Source organism: Homalodisca vitripennis, chromosome 1 (genome assembly GCF_021130785.1).
Source record: "Homalodisca vitripennis isolate AUS2020 chromosome 1, UT_GWSS_2.1, whole genome shotgun sequence".
Classification (NCBI taxonomy): domain Eukaryota; kingdom Metazoa; phylum Arthropoda; class Insecta; order Hemiptera; family Cicadellidae; genus Homalodisca; species Homalodisca vitripennis.
In genome coordinates this window covers 81,806,569-81,828,399 of record NC_060207.1, presented here as the reverse complement: position 1 = coordinate 81,828,399, position 21,831 = coordinate 81,806,569, and the positions used below count along the sequence as shown (strand labels likewise).

Genomic DNA, 21,831 nt, shown 5'->3' with positions numbered 1-21,831 from the left:
GAATCTTCTTTTACAAACCCTTATAAAATATTCATCATTTACAACACTGTAGACATCTCGGTAGGCTTTAGGTGTGGACTTCTTCAACGGTTTAACTTTCACGGTGACATTTCATGAACAATATTATGATATTATTATTATTTTCATATTGCGTAAATAATTTATGACATGCATTTGAACATTATTACAGTTGACAAGTATTTTGTGCTTCAATTTAGAGAAAAAAACGTCCTTCATCAAATGTCAAAGATTTCGTCAGAGTAGTAAACAATAATCTAGTTTGTAACCACCACTTTGTAACGAAATAAATTAAAATGTTGACCAGCGCTTACTGCGTACATACATTCCAAAAGTTACACAGTGGATTTAACTAAGTTCACACAAAGTACTATTTTAATCCTCAAGAGTTCAAGGCTCAATTTGTACCTTCGGAGTGGAAGCCGTTTACCATTTCAATAGGCGGTCAGAGGATTGGAATGTGGCGGAGAAAATGGTTGTAACTAATGGTTGGTGCTGCGGGTGGAGACGATCGACTTGGCGGGGCCAGCCGGATGTGAATCTGTCCATTCTCTTTCGTTTAATGTCGGGGAACACTTCAAAACATTCAGTGACTTCTCAAAATTGTCTGATAACAGTTATTCTAGACTATGCAATAAACAATTTCTTGCCGAAGCAGAGCTTATACCATTATTTACAAACAAATACATTTCATACAAATACAAAAACAATTCATTACGCTGAAAATAATTAATGTAGCTTAAATTTGACACGTCATCTTACTAGACAACATTTTGAAGCTTTTCCGCGTTCCTAAAATAATTTGGGGGAATATTTTACATTCTAAGACTTTAGTTGGTACCACAACTTTTCTTTCATAACGTAAATGTTCAGATCTAAAATAAAATTCCATTATTTTGAAACTCCCTTCAAGTATGTTTGGTAATAAACTCTTTTAAAAATATTACGTACATTTTAACACCAATAGCCTTAAATTTGTAATTTACCAAAATATACAACATTTATAAGATTTCAGGAGGCAATATGTTTAATTTGATATTCTGGACTGCGGTGGGTTAGGATTAACGTTTGAAATTGGCAAATTCTTCTGTATTTGCCCCCGATATAACATTACATTTTGGGATTATCCTAAAGAAAATTAATTGTATGTAGGTTCGTTTATAAAACTACATACGATTTAGTATTTCAAGTTTGGTACAATTTACGTTATTTTAATGTCGTTAAAAATACCTCTATTGTTCTTTCATGAGACGTATTATAACCCATGGCCACCTTAACGTTCCCCTAAAATAACGTGTTGGCAAAGTTTGAATTTTCTCATTACTCAATACTGTCAATTAATGGCCAGTCAGTAAAATTTTCCAGTTGAATATTTATGTGTAAGTAAATTAACGTGATTGGACATAGTTATTGCTATTTACGAAATTTATAGGAAGACAGAAACAGACAGGAAGCACAACAAATAGAAAACGTGAATCTGTATGTATTTGCCACACGATATATTTTGTAACGGGTAAACAAACAAGCATTAAGGATTTAGTCTCGATATGATTAAGCTCTGCTGAAATAGAACTTCACAAAATATTTTACAGATTCGGTATCACAAATTTTACTTCTCATAATCTAACAAGCATTAAGGATTTAGTCTCGATATGATTAAGCTCTGCTGAAATAGAACTTCACAAACTTCACAAAATATTTTACAGATTCGGTATCACAAATTTTACTTCTCATAATCTAACAAGCATTAAGGATTTAGTCTCGATATGATTAAGCTCTGCTGAAATAGAACTTCACAAAATATTTTACAGATTCGGTATCACAAATTTTACTTCTCATAATCTAACAAGCATTAAGGATTTAGTCTCGATATGATTAAGCTCTGCTGAAATAGAACTTCACAAAATATTTTACAGATTCGGTATCACAAATTTTACTTCTCATAATCTAACAAGCATTAAGGATTTAGTCTCGATATGATTAAGCTCTGCTGAAATAGAACTTCACAAAATATTTTACAGATTCGGTATCACAAATTTTACTTCTCATAATCTAACAAGCATTAAGGATTTAGTCTCGATATGATTAAGCTCTGCTGAAATAGAACTTCACAAAATATTTTACAGATTCGGTATCACAAATTTTACTTCTCATAATCTAACAAGCATTAAGGATTTAGTCTCGATATGATTAAGCTCTGCTGAAATAGAACTTCACAAAATATTTTACAGATTCGGTATCACAAATTTTACTTCTCATAATCTAACAAGCATTAAGGATTTAGTCTCGATATGATTAAGCTCTGCTGAAATAGAACTTCACAAAATATTTTACAGATTCGGTATCACAAATTTTACTTCTCATAATCTAACAAGCATTAAGGATTTAGTCTCGATATGATTAAGCTCTGCTGAAATAGAACTTCACAAAATATTTTACAGATTCGGTATCACAAATTTTACTTCTCATAATCTAACAAGCATTAAGGATTTAGTCTCGATATGATTAAGCTCTGCTGAAATAGAACTTCACAAAATATTTTACAGATTCGGTATCACAAATTTTACTTCTCATAATCTAACAAGCATTAAGGATTTAGTCTCGATATGATTAAGCTCTGCTGAAATAGAACTTCACAAAATATTTTACAGATTCGGTATCACAAATTTTACTTCTCATAATCTAACAAGGTACCAAGATAGCTTCAGTGCTTTCTCCTGAACAAGCCTACAGACACAGTGCCGTACTACTTTCGAAAATAACTGTAATTTTTCACTTCCACAACACAAATCCTACTGGGAGTTATTGAAACCATACGCGTGCCAAAGGAAGAACGGTGTTGTGTCCAGCTGGAATGTTGATCCTTCTTATCCCCCACACCGTTGCATCGGTCCTCCGTCATATACATGACTCATGGTAATCTGACAGACCAATAAGATTATGATTTGTGACCTACGGATGCTCAAGAATGTGCTCTTCACTTAACTATAATCAACTCCGGCGTCAGTTGACCCAACATCCGGGCCTCCGGTACACAAGTTCGGCCTCCAGGCGCCCGCGCTCGAGGACTGACACTTGACAGATGTTCCTCGGGGGCGGAGTTGTGCCGGGACACGCATGCGTCCCTCCTGACAATCTCCAGGCTCACGTTATGCTCGTGGGAATTTTACTTTGTCCACTTTTTAAACGTACCCTTTCAATATTCAATGCCCAAGAAGCTCTTGGCCTTCAGAGCCGGCTCTAATGTCACGACCTTAGTTTCCCCTTATACACAATTATAAACCCCGTGCACTTTTATGCCCTTAGTTTTGATCGCAGTGTTATGGAAAATGTTTCACTTTAGTGATGTAATTAATACGCGCCCAAACATTTTCAGCCTTTAGTGTATATTTTTCTAATCTTTAAATGAAATGTTGAGATTGTTTGTGTGACCTTTACAAATGTCTAAAAAGAGTCTGGACGTGTATTAAATTATGACATTAAAATTAGCATCTACCACAATGCTACAACTAAAAATAAGGTAGCAGAAGTTCACCAAGTTTAACATTGTTCTTACGGAGATACAATCATGACGGCCGCCAGTATAACGGCTCTTAAGATAATAAGAACAAATAAGTAGAATAGTCCTCATAGTCCTCCAAAATTATAAACATTCCTTACAGTATCAACAAATCAGACCTTAAGGGGAATAATGTTATCAGACACAGCAATTTCATAATCAACATATAAAATGTATACTTTATATAATTGCTGTAAGATAAATTTAGACCGATTCATTGATCTAAAAACAGTGAATTCATCTGATTTATGATTAGAATAATAATTTAATCAGACTTTATATAGCAACATGATAATCACAACATTCGCACTTCTATCATACAAAAACTTATATGTATGATGGAAATGTACATATTTACTTAAACATTGAAATTACAATACACATCAAACTACCTAGTGTACCAATTGTTGAACCCCGTAGCAATGTATTGTAGACATAAGGATACAGGAGTATATACAATATCTTACACCGAGTGTGGTCCTCAGGCTATTAAGTAAATATTAATCATTTCGTTTCCAAGTTATTATAGGGCTCCATTACAGTATAATAGTAGCTCACAAAAAATGGCTAATGAGTCGTATTTCATGTCCCCATCCCACTTGCCATAATAAATTTTTAAAAACTATTGAACTCATAGAAGCTATTAAATTCAAGAAACAACGTGGAACGTTTTACGAACTTAGAATGATCTAATTTGTCTTTATGGAAAATGTTTCACTTCAAGATGTCAGAACTCCAACGAAATCTGGATTTAATTCAAAGTATCCAGTTATTTTATACAGGATGAGAATATCTTCCAATTATCACTTATCTACTAAGTTCAAATATGCCAGACTATATCATCAGGTATGTCACTTAAAACTGGCATGCACCTGTTATTTCACATGGAACTCCCATCAAAGCTATTGATGATAGTTCAGATGAATAGGTTATTGACATATAATCTGTGATATATATTATATATATATAAATACACACACGTCTGCCAAAATGTTCGAAGATTGAACACAATATGTACTATGGATAATTTTTTAACATCAGTGGGAAAACATTCAAATTACATTTTCTGAATTTATGCACTGAATATGCAATTACCAATCCATGTTTCAGTCTCATTCAAGTCATTTAATTAAAAAAATACTAGGTTTTGCTCGGTTATTTTTTTTAATTTTAAACACTCGTACGTTCAATTAAATTATTTATCCTGAACTATTTCAATTGCATTAAGTTATTCTATACATTTTCAATCTGCCCTGCTAACAATGATACTCTTTGGGACATCACAGCAATACTGAACTTAATTATCGCCAAATCTTTCTTTAGCACTGAATCATGCAATATTCCTGTGCCTCCATGTTACTCGTGCTCAGCGGAAGCCATAGGAAGCTTATCGAATCGCTGATATCCAACTTTTCAATCAATTATAATACTACAGTAATGCGTGGCTTTGTCATTTCCATTGTATTTTAAACTCGCGAAGTTCTAATCTATTGGCATCATATAATGTGGAAGAGATCTTTAGAATCTGTTTTATCGGTACTAAAAACTCTTAAAAAATAATAAAAAAAAACAGCTAAATAAAAATATTGTAGACTGCATTAACCACGCGGCAGTTTCTTATTTACTTTTTGAAGCCGGTGCTTTGACAAATTATGGATGAGTTAAAACGTAAAGCATTTACTATTTAATATGTGGAAATGTCCAATCCATACCTTTCCTTGAGATATCCAAGCTGCCAGTTGACACAAGGTCTAGCACTACACACACTGACACCTACTGACACACACACGCGCAGCTAACTAACACCCTCATCAGGCGAAGGCTCGACCAAGACTGACCTGCCAACTTGGGCCGTGCGGCCGCTGCAGCGCCACCGTACAACGACGATGATGGAGGGGGAGGGTTCTTCTTTTTAAATGTTTTGTTTGCAAATTCAAAGAGGAATGTTTCACTGGGTCGGTCCGCCTGACCATCACCGTGGCTGTTGTCCGCTCAAGAATCGCAAACAAACATTCCTTCGGCCCGCGAGCAGGAAAGGCGGAGAGAACCAGATGTTGTTCCGTCTAGCTTAGTTTCAGAAGGAAAAAATTATGTCCAGTCATTATAATATATTTAAAGGTTATCTATCACACTGAAATATATATTAATGAGACAAACAAACTCAAAGTCACGAAACTGTACACTTTCCGAAATTTGGCGAAATCGGTAATCCCCTGAATTAAAGTCTCCTGGACAGGATTCAGCAGGATATTTGTACATTCTCTTGACTCCAGCCGCTAATCATTGAATAAAGCGTCAATATAACTACAATATTTATGTGGTATTCTTAGTATCAGTTGCTAATATTTTAAAGGGTTGTACTAAAACTTAAATTCGTATTAGGTTTATAATATTATTAAAGTAATAGGATGTTAGTTATCTGAAGAGAGTAAAAATTAATTCTGTAAACTTTAATAATATCGGTTTGTAATAGTTTCTTAACTACTATTAGAACTTAAATGACTGTGCAAACTTTCAATATTACGAATATGTAGTAAAACTTACAACAACAACAATTTGTTTCTCTTATATTCCGTTTTAAAATATGGAAAATTTGCCAAAGCGGGTTTTTACACGGATGCCCGCTGCCCGTATTTGTCTTACTGATATTTTATTTTATATTATGTATTTATATATTACTTTTGAATTGTATTTTTTTTTTGTTTTAACCTGCATTGGGTTTTTGTTGTAAGTAAACAGAGATGGGACTCTGAAGATATCCAACCGCCTGAAAACTTTTAAGAACAATTTAATTATCACTACATATGATACACAATGGCCCTCTTCAAGCCGTATAAAATTACAGAATACACTAAATATATGTAGTGTATAGAGTATATTAAACTGGAATATGCTTTAGGATATTTTAAAGGATGTTGGTTAATAAAAATGCGTGTATCCATTTTTATTTTTTGGATACATAAAGTCTGTATTTCATTTTTTGAAATAAAATTCAGAGAGCTACAGTGAACTATTAGAAGAGTGTCATGAGTTCACAACTGTATAAACCACAATACTAAAATTAAGAAAATGAATGGATTATCTGGTTTCCGACAAAATTGGTATTATTAACGAGTAATGTTTTAGTTACGCAATGTAGACTAATCATTTTTGTTTTATTCCTGTCCCAAAGAAAGACCGACTAGTATTGATGTCAAAGCAGTTGAACATACGAGTAATTTATGAACAGGGATTTGATCCATTTATATTAGATCGAAAATCCAGCATTAGTAGTGGTCCCAAAAACGTCATCACACTATAATTAGTATATGATTATTGATTTATAGACCTACTTTATCATGCCGAAACCGTTAAACGAAATTTACAATTTGAATTTGACTTGTCCAAAACAAATTTCGGTGTTGCATTGTAACTTTTTCTTCAACAAATATTTTACATTAATTACGTAAGTAGAGGACTAGAGTGGCGGCAGTTTTATTACGTCCCGAAAGAAATCTATGTTTTACTCAAGAAAAATAAATAAAAAAAAGTTATTTACACGCTTTTTCTGATATCGTTAAATACGGAAACGTCCTTATGATTATTTTTAAACATTTAACGAAATTCTGATTGAGAAAGGTCGCAAATGTTGTTTAAATGTACACTGAGTTTGACAAACATTAAAATACTTTAGTTTTATATGACTGTTACTGCAGAAATATTATAAGTTTCAAACAGACCTATTTATGTGGAGTTTGGTATCAAGTTTATGTCAGTTTGGAACGGTATGATCTAAATGTAGGTACATATTTTACCTCGAAAATCCATTTTAAAAGGTCACTAACAGATTTGTGGTGTCTTATGCTTCTAATTTCACAACACCAACAACTTGCTTTTGTACCACCGAAACATGTACTCTTAGAAGATTATTAAAATATTCATGGTTATCTATTTTAATCACCGGAAAGAGATCAATATGTCTGTAATTGTCTGGTAATTCTTCGATTAATTCATAAACTAGTATAAGATTGAAGTAATACCTAATAAGAAATCATAAAATAAAAATAAATGTATAGATCAGAGTTTAATAGTTACAATTTTTCATCTTTCCTCCCCTTCCTTGACAATAAAGTGGTTGTAAAATTGCTTATATCAAGTCCAATACCTTTAATGGTAAAGCTACCAGCTTTGTGAACTCTGTGATTCAGAAACGTCTGGTGCACAACGTGAGGTGGCCCTTACAACCACTTTATCGAAAATAAATTGGTTGCCATCACAATTTTATGTTCAGACCCTACTAAGCTTTAGAATTTAAAGCTCTATTAAACAGTAGACAATATATAAAAGAAATATAAAATTTTTAGTTTTTCAGGACATCATAACTCATTTATATAATCAAGCGGCATATCTAAATTAAGATTAATTAACTGACTACTTAAAAATTGTATCTTATGACATGTAACTGAAAACCTCCAATGTAATCAGTATTTTTATTTCTCTATATGCTCATAAAAATAGTATTTACTAAACTACAGGCTAGTAGTGATCTACATTTTAATGTTAGCAGCGAAGTGCACAATTAATTTAGAGGTTTTGTGATTTCTGATCAAATCTTCGTCTTGGATGAAAGCATGCAACATCGGGGGGAGAGCCAACAGTGGTTTCCACGAACTCGACCCGTTCTGAAATAGCAGGTAAGAAAATGTCATGACACTTTTATGATCTGGTCGTTTACTCCGTTTAACCAATGTGGCATTCCAGTGTTTAACTCTGAGTCAAGGCATGCATGTCAACACTATTTTTATGACCGAAAACAACTCTAAGGTGTACAAAAGCACACATTACTTACGGGTCTGCTGGTCCTTTCAACATATACTAACTACCTAATGTGGGATCTACTCTAGCCATCAATGCAGAACATACAAAACAGAGGTTTGTTACCTGACGTTGGACATAAGTGTTTAGATTATCTACAGCCACTGAAATCTAAAAATAATATACAGCACTTTTTAAGAACTCAAAATAATATTAGTTTTGATTGGTTTTTATTGTGGAATCTTTTTACAATTAAACTTAATAAATATATTTACCCTTATAGTAAGAACGTAAATTGTAAAACTAATAAGTTACAACTATGCTAAAATAATAAATTTAAAAAATGTTGGTGTTCACAATAATGACTTATTATAGATTTTAATAACCAATACAATTTATTTTTTTGTTCCGTGCTCCACTTATGAAGGCGTAAACCTGAGATAAAGTGGTTTAAATTTGTAACTTATATACTTTACTGTAGTCCTCGTGTTATTTTTAATTTTGAGTGTAAAGGTAGGCCTACCTCTTTCGTCTATATAGTTATAACTGTATATTAGTGTAAAAATAATAAGACAAAATGGCCAGATATATATTTACATTTTTCCCACGTATCGTATATTATCATCATGGTTCATATTTTTGGCATACTCGTATATCACATATTTTCCTGACAATCTTATTCTATACAATCTTTTAAATGGAACCGGCCCCAGAACTACTATCTCAAGAGAAGCCTGCGAAAGTATCATGCCACGACAGCGAAGTGGCTTAGCTACCGCGTGTTTAGTGTGTGGGGATCGCGAGGGAGTATATATTGTGCAGAGCGAGAGCCCAACCAAGGCAGCGAAGAATAAACAAGTTATCTCGCGGAATGCGCAAACAATGCGCTATAAAAATAGTTGCGCTGATTGCGCACCCGACAAGATACCCTCGCTCTTGTAAATTGTCAGACGTGTTTTGTTGATAGCGGCTCAGGTAAGACGCAGTTCTCATCTACATGTACAGGAACCGGCAGGGAAATGACCTTTACCTTCTTAAACCGAAGAGAGTAAGTTTGCCTGGCAATAAAGGCTTAGATAGGTCTAGGTTTGTTCTTGTGATGACATTGAAAGTGCTTTGACGATAAGGAATATCAGTTTTAGTCGTTAAACAAACAGGAAGGGCCGAAGAAATATCTTTGATTTTATGATAAGGGACATCTTTAAATGAAAGACACGCATTTGTGTGGTAGGCTTGTTCATATTATAAGCTTTCCAGATGAAGAAAGCTCTTAATCATAAATAAAAATAATTATTTAGGAGAGCAGCAAATTTCTAGGAAGAGTCGAGTCGAGACTACCTCACGTGTGTAGGAGAAGAATAAATGAACATTTATTCACAAAAATAAAATATTTGAGTTTTTAATTCAAGTAAACCCGGCAGAACAATCCATAACCCTAGACAGGTCAACAAGAATCTCTGGCTATTCTATCTACAATGCTTATCGGCAACTTTGAACTACACTTTGGACCATCCAAATAAACCATAATGTTGTTAGTTTGTATGGCAATTTAGTCATGTAGCCCTCAGTATTAAATATTGTTGTCTCCAAAGTTTAGGATTCTAGAAAGTTTTGTATCACAAGCGTTTAATGCCTGACACCTAGAGGGGAACAAAAAGGGACTTTCTGCCTCTCTCGATTCTCAAATCCTACTGCGATTAATTTCACTGAGTCTTTTCGTCCTTAACCTTTTCAGAACGCTGAACCACTAGCCTGGTTTTTGAACCGTTAGACATCTGGCCCATGTATATAAAGTTTTATGGATAATTTATCCTTTTCGTATATAACAATCTAATTCCTCAGCTTGCTCCACAATCCACGTTATTGTCTTCTCTCCTATATGTGTGTTGAGTCAATGGTGCCTACAATACTCGTGTCTATTCCTAAGTTATCATTATTATAACCAAAATCACCAAATCTTTTTCCCAACTCTCAAAGTACCTATTATTTGTACCATAAACTGTAAAAAGGATTAATATAGATGATGAAACTTGGGGTTTGTGCTTTTTATCTCCAAAGAGCAACATGTATTTTAAATGTCCATGACTGTTTGGATGGCCTCTACTGTGACTCCCCGAAGCGACAGAGATACCAAGAGCCCCTTGCTCTTTATCGAGCAGGTTTTGCCAAGTAACTGTGCATAACGAGATTTCAATGTAGAAATTAATTTGTTTTTTAAATCAGCCTCAAACTAATACTTTATCAGACACTCTCCACTTAAGGTCGGGGCTTTAATATGAATGATACACAAATCTTCACGTTTTTACATAACACATCCATCCAGTTCCTACGTGTCAAATGATAACACGACACTCATGAGATATTTTGCCTCGTTGTGAGAGCCATCTTCAATGCTCTTTCGGCCGTTTCGTTCGAAAGAGCATACACAAACATGTATAATTCTGGTTATCAAAGTAGCAAACTTCCTTTGTCAGTGACTAAACATATCTTCATTCGCTTAATCATTGGGCCTTCGCTCTGGCAATCCTTGATAGAATTTGGCACATTCGAACTTAAGGAACAGTTAGTATATATTTCTAGGTAGAATTCAAAGATATTGCCTAATACTAAAACTAAGATTAAAACAATCTGGATGGGAGAAGGAAAAGATTATTCAACTCAAAGAGTTGTGAAGGGATTAATAAAGTGAATAAATGAAAGTAGTTGAGCGGATTGTGGCGGAGTGTGCTCTAGGGCCGGGACTGAGAACAGGGTGTAGGCGGGTAGGAATGTCGAGTAGATCGGCAGCGGCTATTCCACCAAACAAAGAGCAAGACTAAGACTGTACGACCTTGGCAGTGCGATGACCTTGGGCTAATCGCTCGGTCTGGCCGACAGTCTGCGCTGGCGTCGCGTCGCTGCCTCGTCACATGTCCATTGCTCGGAGCTCGCCTTACTGCATCTGTGAGGTCGATGCCGCTGCGGTCGCCAACGATTGGCAAGGTTTAAAAACACTCAAGAAGATTGTGTAACTTTGAAAAGCTGAGTTACGTAGATCTCCTCTTTAGCTCAATTTGTCCGCCTCCGTGGCAACAACCCATGCGAGGTGTTTATGAAAAAGGAGGGTTGTAAGAACAACAATGGGAGGAATGTGTCGATAATAAGTGATTTAGATATGGATCGGTTTGAAGATTACTTGTACATGGTCTTTGGCCGTCCATCAAAACTAGACTGAGACGTGAATATGAAACTGCAATTATCGCACTTGTAAACAAGTAACTTAATTAATAGTAAACAATATTACTTAATTACTAGTATTGTTATTCGAAGGCTGAGTTAATTATGTTTTGTTCTGTACCTCATTATCGATGGTTAGAAGACATTGTCTTTTTAGTTTCTACACCCGACTGCAAAATTATTGAATTCCTGTGTCTCTGAGCATTCAAGTCTCCTACCATTCATTTTGTCGAGATTTACCTCCGGACCAATTGGCATACGCCGGACTTCCTTTAGTGTTATCTAAATGATGTGCACGGGGATTGCGATGTTCCATAAAAATTTTTTTGTTTTATTCTAGACAATAACTAATAAAGAAATCTGTAAAAACGAATAAACATTAGAAAGGATAACTTTTGCTCCATCCGTGATTGCGTAACTCCTTTGATGGCGCTCATTATCAACACATACACAACATAAGATTAATAATTAATTGCTGGATAAACAAACTTTCTAAACTTGCACTTCGATATTGACTTTAAATGGTATTCTTAAGTCAATGGCTTGGCAAAAAAAACGCAGCTCACTGTTTCTTCTGATTCCTTTGTAATGTTGCTTCCCAAAAGATTCTTATAAATATTTTTAAATATTCGATTCCCGATATATTTAAATTGCACAATATGGCGGGTGGAGACGATGTCTCTGTCTGTCCCGGCTGTAATGTTAGCGTTAAGGATAGTGACGGAATCCTTCAGTCTGGAAGTTTTTGTAAACACTGGTATCATAACATTTGTGTTGATATTTCAGCCACAGAATACGACATGATAAGTGTATTAAGTGAAAAAGTGGATGGTTCTGTGTGCCGTGAGGACTGAAGATAGATAGCATGGTTTAAAAACACTGTACTGTGGTGGATTTCATTGATATCAATGAAACTGTGAAAAAACTATTTAAGTTAACAAAAACACTAAATAGAGATGTCGCCGATATTGTTCATAAATGTCACAAATTATCATCTGAAAATTGTAGGTTAAGGGATGAGATGGCTACCTTCAAACAGGAGGTTATGAAAATATATTGTCATCAAAGACAAACAACCACACTGTCAATAATAGTGCAGTCATTGAAGCATTATTGCTCCGATTTTTTTTACTGTGAACCGAATTGCATACAATTTTGGAATTAGGTTCATCTTACTCTTAACTTCAAAAATGAAAATGATTTGAACTCCGCAACCACCCTGGGGGTGGTTGCCACCCCTTCTCGGGGGTGATTTTTTTGTTTTCAAAATAACCTCGGATATCCATAGAAGGCCTAATTTTAACCAAAAAATCATCTATAAAGTTTTTCGAAAAGTCCAATACTTGTACAAGTAATTGGCAATTGAAAACTCGAAATTTTTTCACGTTTTTCATCGGTTTTTTGCAAATATCTCCAAAAATATACGTTTTATCGATAATTTTATAAAAAACAAATTGTAGCAGGTAAAAAATGAACAATTTTGTTTTTTTATAAAGCATTCTAAGTGCAATATTAAGCTAGATATTAAAGATCAAAGCCGTTTTTTATTTTGTCTTAATCGATGTGGTCAATGCCATCTAGCGGCGAGCAGATGCATTTTAGGCATTCTAATAAAAAAGGGTTTTGTAGTGCTTGAAATAAGCTTTAAAATGAGCACAATTAAAAGTCTTTTGCCCGTGAAATAAGTAAGCTGTATTGCAAATAAGAGGAGCATCTAATTTTTTTTTTTTCTTTTAAATCAATGGGTTTCATAAAGTGCCATTTCCACCAAAATTAAAATTAATCGTATTCCGCCTAGAATTAACTTTATTATGAAGAGTTTAATAGATTGTATCAGTTTAGCTGCTTCAGGACACATATTTTTCAAAAAGTCACGTTTAAAAAAAAATTCAAATAAAAAAAAACCACCTTTTTCATAATATCTCAAAAATGACGACAGATACGTATAAAAGTATAGGAATGAAAAATTTAGGTATTTTTCTGAAAAACAATTTGGTTTTTTTGTTTTTTCTGTCAAACAAAAATTGACTGAGATATGATTGTTTAAAGAGCGCGTGGCAGCGCAATCACAGCCTCTCTTAGCCCTTTAACCCTTCACCGTTTGAGAAATATTTTTTTTACTATATATTGCAATGAAGGATATTGTAGCTCTCTTAATTACCTTTACAATGGTCTTTAATAAATTGTGATAGCATGAAAATTGTAGGAGTTATGGTCCAAAAACTTATCATATTTTTTCTACTTAGTAACTGAAAATTTCGGTGTGTGAATATTTGGAGCAATGTGAAAGTACGTAGTAAAATAGAGACCCAAAATTATTGTAATGTGTGTATACATATATATATATATATATATATATATATATATATATACATAATATGGCTCATAATTAAATATGTAATCATATATATTTACTATTTTAATTTAGGGGTAGTTTTAAGGGTAGAAAAACTTAAGAATATGATGATAATCATATTCGAGAGTGTGGAATAATATCCTTTTCATTTTATCAAAAAAAGTTTAACAATTTTTTATCAAGGGGTAGTTTTCAAGGGTTGAAAGGGGGTTAAAAATTTTATAATTATTATAGAGAATATAAAATATTACTTACTCTATACTTTATGTCATACCAAAGTATTATTTTGTGATTTTTTTAATTTAGGGTTTGTTTGCAAGGGTTGTAAGATTTTTAAGGGGTTGAAAATTATTTTAATATGAGGTAATTGTGTTATAAAACACTTTACAATTTCACCACTTACTATTAGACATGTTTTCTAGCGATAAAATGGCTCAATGTCAATTTTTCCATTAAGGGGTTGTTTACACCCCTTAAAAATAATAGGCGGAGTTCAGATCATTTTCACTTTTGAAGTTAAAGGTAAGATGAGCCTAGTTCCAAAATTTCATGCAAATCGGTTCACAGTAAAAAAATTCGGAGGTAAGACCGTATTTTTCGCTTCAATGACTGCACTATAACGAGATAAGTGAAAGTGAACATGCAAACAGTGTTTCGGGAAATATTTCATTGAAAGGTTTAATAGCCAAGTTTCCAACCCAACTGATGACAACCCCAATATGGGCAAGTGTCAGATTGGGTATTTTCGAACAAGTAAATAAGGCTAGAAAACATAGCAACAAGGAACGGGTTGTCATTAATTCCAAAATGTAATGGGCTCGGGTTAGTTATAAAAAGGCGTGATTTTGATAATAGACCATCAAATTATAGTTTACATGACAGACCTAGGACATTAGTTCAGAACACAACTTCAAATGTGGAAAGGAAAGGCCTAGTCTACCAGAACTTTCAAAATCGTCAAACAGTGAGGTACAGAATCGTACATCGTACAGGGAGGTATTAAAAACTAGTAAAAATAGGGTTATCCACGGCACAAAAGAGGTAAGTGAAAATACCTTACTTAAACCGGCTAAACGTTTGTTGTGGTAGTTTATATTTAGACTGGAACCAAACGTTGCTCCGAACTCAATTATTAATTATCTGAATAGTATCTGAAATGCTCCCCTTTATACAGTGTGAAAAATTAAGAATAGATTCTATAATTATGGTTCCTTAAAGGTAGTGTTACTATTACAATTTGGCGCAGAATTGATGCACTATAACCTATGCTCTCAGGGCTGTATAGTTACTAAATATCGATCTCCTAGAATGGGAAGTACTAATGAAAGAAATAACTCTTTTTTGTACAGAACCATCAAATAAAAAAATAACCTAGGCCCTATAAACATGTTATAAATAAAGGATTTACATTAAATATTTTTGCTTGAAATATTTAATTCCTAAAAAACAAACTGCATCAATTAGATACCATTTTGACTCTAAAACAAATAGTTATTTGTCCTAATGAACACTGATTGGCCCTGCAAGGATGAAATGGAACTCTATATTCCAGAAGGCGTTGTATTGGCGGGGTTTTCCTGCAAAGATTCTCCTTATAGTGGTTCCTCAATTATGGTGAAAAAGACCTTATTTTTAACTGTATTGATATATGCATATTCTGTAAAATATATGTCTTTGAAGCATCTGCTATTAGGTTAAGTGTTATAAATGTAATAATTCTTTGTCACCATAGATTATTTTTTTAAACAATTTATGGAGAGCCTAGAAAAGTTATTTTTTATCACAATTCAAAATTTTAGACATAAGTACCTGGTTTTTGCAGGTGATCTAAATAAAAAATCAAGAATCTTTATTTCCAAAGTATATTACAATCATTTGTTCACACAAAAATTACATCAAAAAAGTAGATAAAAGTACAATGGATAGGCACCTCTGAGCTATTAGCTGAGTTTAGATTGCCATCAATTAATTTAAGGCAGATGGGCCTGGCAGCTCCTCTTTCAGAGTAAAATATACATAATTAGAGTAATGAATAAACCATACCAATATTTAAAACAAAGCACACAATTAAGTTGTATTTCATAATGAAATGCAATAAATTACATTACCACAACAAATACAAAATAATTAAATTACTACATAAATTCACATACATGTACATACACACACACATACATACATACACACATACACATACACACATACAGATACATATATACACATACACACATACATACAAATACACACATATAAACATACATTTACAAACACATACATTACTGAAACATATAACACACATACAAATACACTACAAAGATACTTAGACACAATAGATAAAGATGTAACCATTACACACTCATACAATAAAACAAGTTTAAGAAAATATCTAATTTAAGATTTCAAACTTCGTATGAATGTACCCAATGTTTTCGACGAGGACACAGCGAAAGGTAATTTGTTATAGAACTTCGGAGCTATGAATGCATAAAAACGTTTGTAAACTTCTAATTTAGGAAAAGGGATAGTTACTCGATTTAAAATTTCTAACCTTATCGAGTGAACATTTACATTTCCCAGTGTGTGGCCGCCTCTTGAGAAACATATACTTAGTACCCTATAAATGTACACATATCTAAGCGGAAGTATTCCAAGCTGAATATCAAGAGGAAAAGAAGTATCACGCCGATTAGCTCTGACAATAACCCTAATGATCTTGTTTTGATTTATAATAATAGGTCGAATAATAGAATAATAGGCCCCTCCTCAACATGAAATACCATATTGCAACTTAGAGTTAATTATAGAATAGTAAATAGTTTTGAAGACAGATATTAGACATAAATACTGAAGAAAATAAAACTTCCTCAACGAATTGTTTAAATAGTTTTTCACATTCAAAATGTGTTCCCTCCAACTACACCTTTCATCGAGAATAACCCCCAGATACTTTATTTGTTCCACCCTCTCAATTTTAACGCAACCCTTACATGAATTTTTCCCGAAAATTAAGCATTGCTTGCATTTAAAAAAGATATCTTGTTGTCTTTTCTACTTCTTAGAGAAAAATTCATAAACTTCGTCTTTACGCTCAAGACCATCCTATTTCTAGCAAACAACATTTTCAATTTGTCAAGGTCTTCTTGCATTACGCTATACACTATTAGACTATTTATAGTGGAATAGCAAAGGGCAGTGTCATCTGCAAAACAAGTTAAGGAACCCGATAAATTTCCATAACACAAGCTATTAATATAGACTAAAAATAGTATTGGGCCCAAAACAGACCCTTGTGGCACTCCAAATTTAATCGGGAGAATTGAACTGACGGAGTCCAGAAATTTTACACTTTGAGATCGGTTTGTTAGATAGCTCTTAAACCATTCATAAGGGATACCTCCAACTCCAGCTACCCAAAGATAGTCTAGTAAAATTTTGTGATCCACGGCATCAAATGCCCAATTTTACCGAAAGTATTACGCAATGATAGTAAGATGAATTACGTTAGTAATTTTTCTAACGCACTCTCCATAATGCCTTGGCACCTATACAGAACAACATAAATTGGTTATCTGCATTAATAACCCAAGAATGGAGACATTAGTATGTGCCATTGATAATAAATCTCGTAGACCTCGGGCGTATAGACCTTTACTAGTGTCAAACAGTTCTTAAACGTCTTATCCGACCAAACACGATATAACTTTACACCTACAATCCTCTACCAATACAAGCTTATATGTATTACTGGCAATTTCGGTTTAACATATTTTGACAGAAGATGGCTTTTTACGGCGTGGTCGAAATATTTCTAGAGTTTAAATGTGTTAACCATGTTTTCACGTAGTATCTAGATGATAATATTTTTTCACTGTCAAATAATTTAAACTTCCAGCTAGAAGGTGTCTGAGACTATCAAATTTGTGGAATGTAGACACATTACGTCAGGATTTGTTCACATTTACAAGAACGTGATAAAGTACTCGTATAATTGCCTTGTAACGTGACAACTGTTGCATAATGTTTAAGTACTAGCCATACCATGCATAGTTGAGTCGAGGTGACTAATCTGCGCGGTGTCCACGATCCATGCATGATGTGTCAAGATGCAGCGCGGCGCAGGAATTATTTAACTGAGCTCACGTATTAGAAGTGAGACCTAGCGACAGTATAATCTATAAATAACGGGTTAATAGAGTCTGGATTCTCTTCTAACAATAAACTGATTATATAAACAAATAACTTTGTATATTGGTAACTGTAAATATACTTTGGCGATGTTGTAACCGTGATGTTTCGTTCCGTGCATAAATTCATTTATGGGAGAGGGTGGGAGGGAGGGAGGGAGGGGAGAGAGAGAGAGAGAGAGAGAGAGAGAGAGAGAGAGTATGTAATTGACATCTGAACAAGGTAGATGTAATCCCTTAAGACGTTGTTTGTTTTATTCAACACTTTACTACTCACATCCGCAATTCTGTGGAACTTTCAGGATGAGTAGTAATGTTTCTCAAGAAACTGTAGCTACTGCTATGCAGTTCGTTATTAGTGAACCAAGAGGTCGTTCTAAAAAATCATTTCGTCTGTTTGTGCGATAACTCTTAGTCCTAGAGACGGGAAACTCGTTACTAATCGTCCGAAAAAGAACTCTATTTGTTTTGCGGTCAAAAGGGCAGGAGAGTTACAAGCAACTCTGTGAAGACTTGTAACTTTGTATATAGTATCTCTCGGTATACCATATGCATATATGCTAATTATTTTATTCATTAAAAGAAAACATTTCGCTCTATCGACCATCAGTATTCATTAACCAGAGAAAACGTCGCTCTTTTTACAAAGCCCTTCTTTACGTCCTGTCGGGTCCTTCGATACTCCGTTGTATCGGTTTATTTTGTAATAATTCAGCTATATAGTGAAATATCTTTTAAATTTACATAAAAAATATGAGTTTTAGTTGCAACATGGCTCTAACTTGTAGAATCCTACACGTACCTGCCGTCACCCAGAACTCTCCACTTTCCATTGTGGTACTAGCACAATGGCCCGAGATGTAATTACATTCAGGCGACAATACAGCCTACACCGAGTCGGGTTGAGGCAGATCGAGGAACGGACCAGACGAGAGGTAAACATTAACATTGTGTCATCCTCTGGTCTGTTTGAAGGGTCCTAGGCTCTCGAGGGTTTCGAGGGTCCTTGAACACTCAGACTCTGGAGACATTCAACTGCTGGAATGAATGTACCGTTACAGACTCGACGTCTTAGCGTTTAGAAACATAACAGAACCAAGAATGAAGAATGTCATTCATAATAATTATTCCTCTCAGCCAAAGAAAGAAATCACAAAATGTTCTGTCCGCACGCGATTCTTGCATTTTAAGTCCTAGTTGTCTTTTGTAGTTTATACTGATTAAACTTTATAAATTGTATACCTTACTCTTAATCAGATAAGTATAACAAATTAAAGCGAAATCAATAGTCGATTTTTCACATTTTTAGATAAAAAACAAGGACGTAGCCAGCGAGGAGTCCAAGGGGTTCGGATCCCACCTACATTTTCAATTACTTTTTCAGTAAACGATTATTATTATTTAAATAATTAAGTGTTACTGACACGTACTGCTGAAAGCTCGTTCTCAACAAAGAAATGGGTCAAAAACTTTTTAAGGAACAAAGTGGGGCCTTAGTCTATGTCCACTACTGGAAAATAACAGTTGTCTGGACCCCAACCCCGAATTTTTTTCCTGGCTACCTTCTTGAGAAAAACTCAAAATATTTTACTATTTTACATTGACTGTTGGTCCATTTTGGTTTGTACAACATTGTCTATGAATATTAAATATTCAAACTACTTTAGTGTATTTGAATTGGTGAGAAGATTATTCTAACAAATCTACTATCTATTAAGAGGTACCATTCGAATAGTAACAATATATCTTCATGAATTCCAAACAAGTGTATCACAGGTCGCTTCAGTGGTTGGCAACATATCAACCAACCATATACAAACTAAAATACTAAAAATATCAAATATATACTAATAGGTATGTTTTCTGTATGGACTACAGTACTGCAATTCAAGATAGAAAGTAAACAGAAACCATCATGGGTGTCTGCAATATTTGCATTTACAGCAGTGACAATACTTATTAAAGTACTTAGACGAATATTTCATTAAAATTTATCGATTTAGGTTTAAAGTAAATAATTGATATATTAGTTTGTATAACCCATCACAGCCCAGATTATCAATGAAAATGACTGTTCTTTGTGTAAGAGTCGAACGTAAAACTGGGACAGTGTGGCTACACTAGGCTGTTACGGGTTAAACAATTGATATACTAGATAGCAGATTATTAGACAGCCCAGATTATTACTGAGAGTGACTGTGTAAGAGTCGAACGTAAAACTGGGACAGTATGGCTACACTAGGCTGTTACGGGTTAAACAATTGATATACTAGATAGCAGATTATTAGACAGCCCAGATTATTACTGAGAGTGACTGTGTAAGAGTCGAACGTAAAACTGGGACAGTATGGCTACACTAGGCTGTTACGGGTTAAACAATTGATATACTAGATAGCAGATTATTAGACAGCCCAGATTATTACTGAGAGTGACTGTGTAAGAGTCGAACGTAAAACTGGGACAGTATGGCTACACTAGGCTGTTACGGGTTAAACAATTGATATACTAGATAGCAGATTATTAGACAGCCCAGATTATTACTGAGAGTGACTGTGTAAGAGTCGAACGTAAAACTGGGACAGTATGGCTACACTAGGCTGTTACGGGTTAAACAATTGATATACTAGATAGCAGATTATTAGACAGCCCAGATTATTACTGAGAGTGACTGTGTAAGAGTCGAACGTAAAACTGGGACAGTATGGCTACACTAGGCTGTTACGGGTTAAACAATTGATATACTAGATAGCAGATTATTAGACAGCCCAGATTATTACTGAGAGTGACTATTACGTGTGTAAGTGTTGTACAGTAACACTAACAATAAGAGCAGTACAGTCATGTCTTGATTTGAAAATAAATTATTAAATACTATTACTTAAGTAATTAATTTATTTTTAATAGTATGTTTTTAGTAATAAATATTATACATAATTAATGCCGCATTTGTATCTTAATGCTGCTTGTCACAAACCTCAAATTAAATATTTCATAACGTCTTACTCTTTTGAGGGGCCGAAGTATCATACCAATTTCGTATCATATACATATTTACCGCTTTTCAATTAGCAAATCCTCCTTCAGATTTGGAACTTTCTATATTATCCTGTAAATGACGAAAACAGCGAATATTACAATGCTTGTTGAAAATGCCTAATTAAAGGCAGATGTCAAAATTACTATATCGGCAACTGTTCGAACACTATCTTTCATCGCAATTGTGTCAAATAATGCAATGTAAACTTGTGGAGATAGTTCGACTCTCAGATATTTATTTCTGATTACACACTGAATTGCGATTCGAAACCACCTAGATTCGAAGAATAATATATTTTTAATTAGCTATAAACTTTATACTCACAATACATCTTGTAATAACAATCCAGAACTCCCCAAATACCAAACGTATTGGGAACTATTTAGGTTCCGGCCTTATCAACTGACTTTGTCACAACAGGTCCTTGAGTCGCGGTGACGAGATTACTCTCTTGCCTAATAAACCCTCTATATTGTACCGTATCGTGTTCTGTGATATGGATTATTCACTGACACTTGAATAAACCTTGCTTTAAAAAACTAAGCATGATTGTAAAATCTGAAACAGCCAACTGTTGGAAATGTCACCTAAAATTGTAAGGTAGAAGTACGTCACACAAAGTGCCGTGACAGTCTATACTGAGGCTGAATGAAACAGATCTATAGCT

At 34.1% G+C, this 21,831-nt stretch overlaps 1 protein-coding gene across 4 annotated transcripts in view; it reads right to left on the bottom strand.

The window, feature by feature from the left end:
* Window positions 1–5,417, bottom strand: part of LOC124365657 (protein Shroom) — a 234,003-nt gene extending 228,586 nt beyond the window's left edge. For 2 of the 4 annotated variants that reach the window (XM_046821632.1, XM_046821634.1), the window contains exon 1: window positions 5,290–5,417. The gene's annotated coding sequence lies outside the window, so the exon portion shown is untranslated. The remainder of the gene's footprint in view (window positions 1–5,289) is intronic. The other 2 variants (XM_046821633.1, XM_046821635.1) reach the window with 2 other exon arrangements.
* Window positions 5,418–21,831: the final 16,414 nt, after the last annotated feature.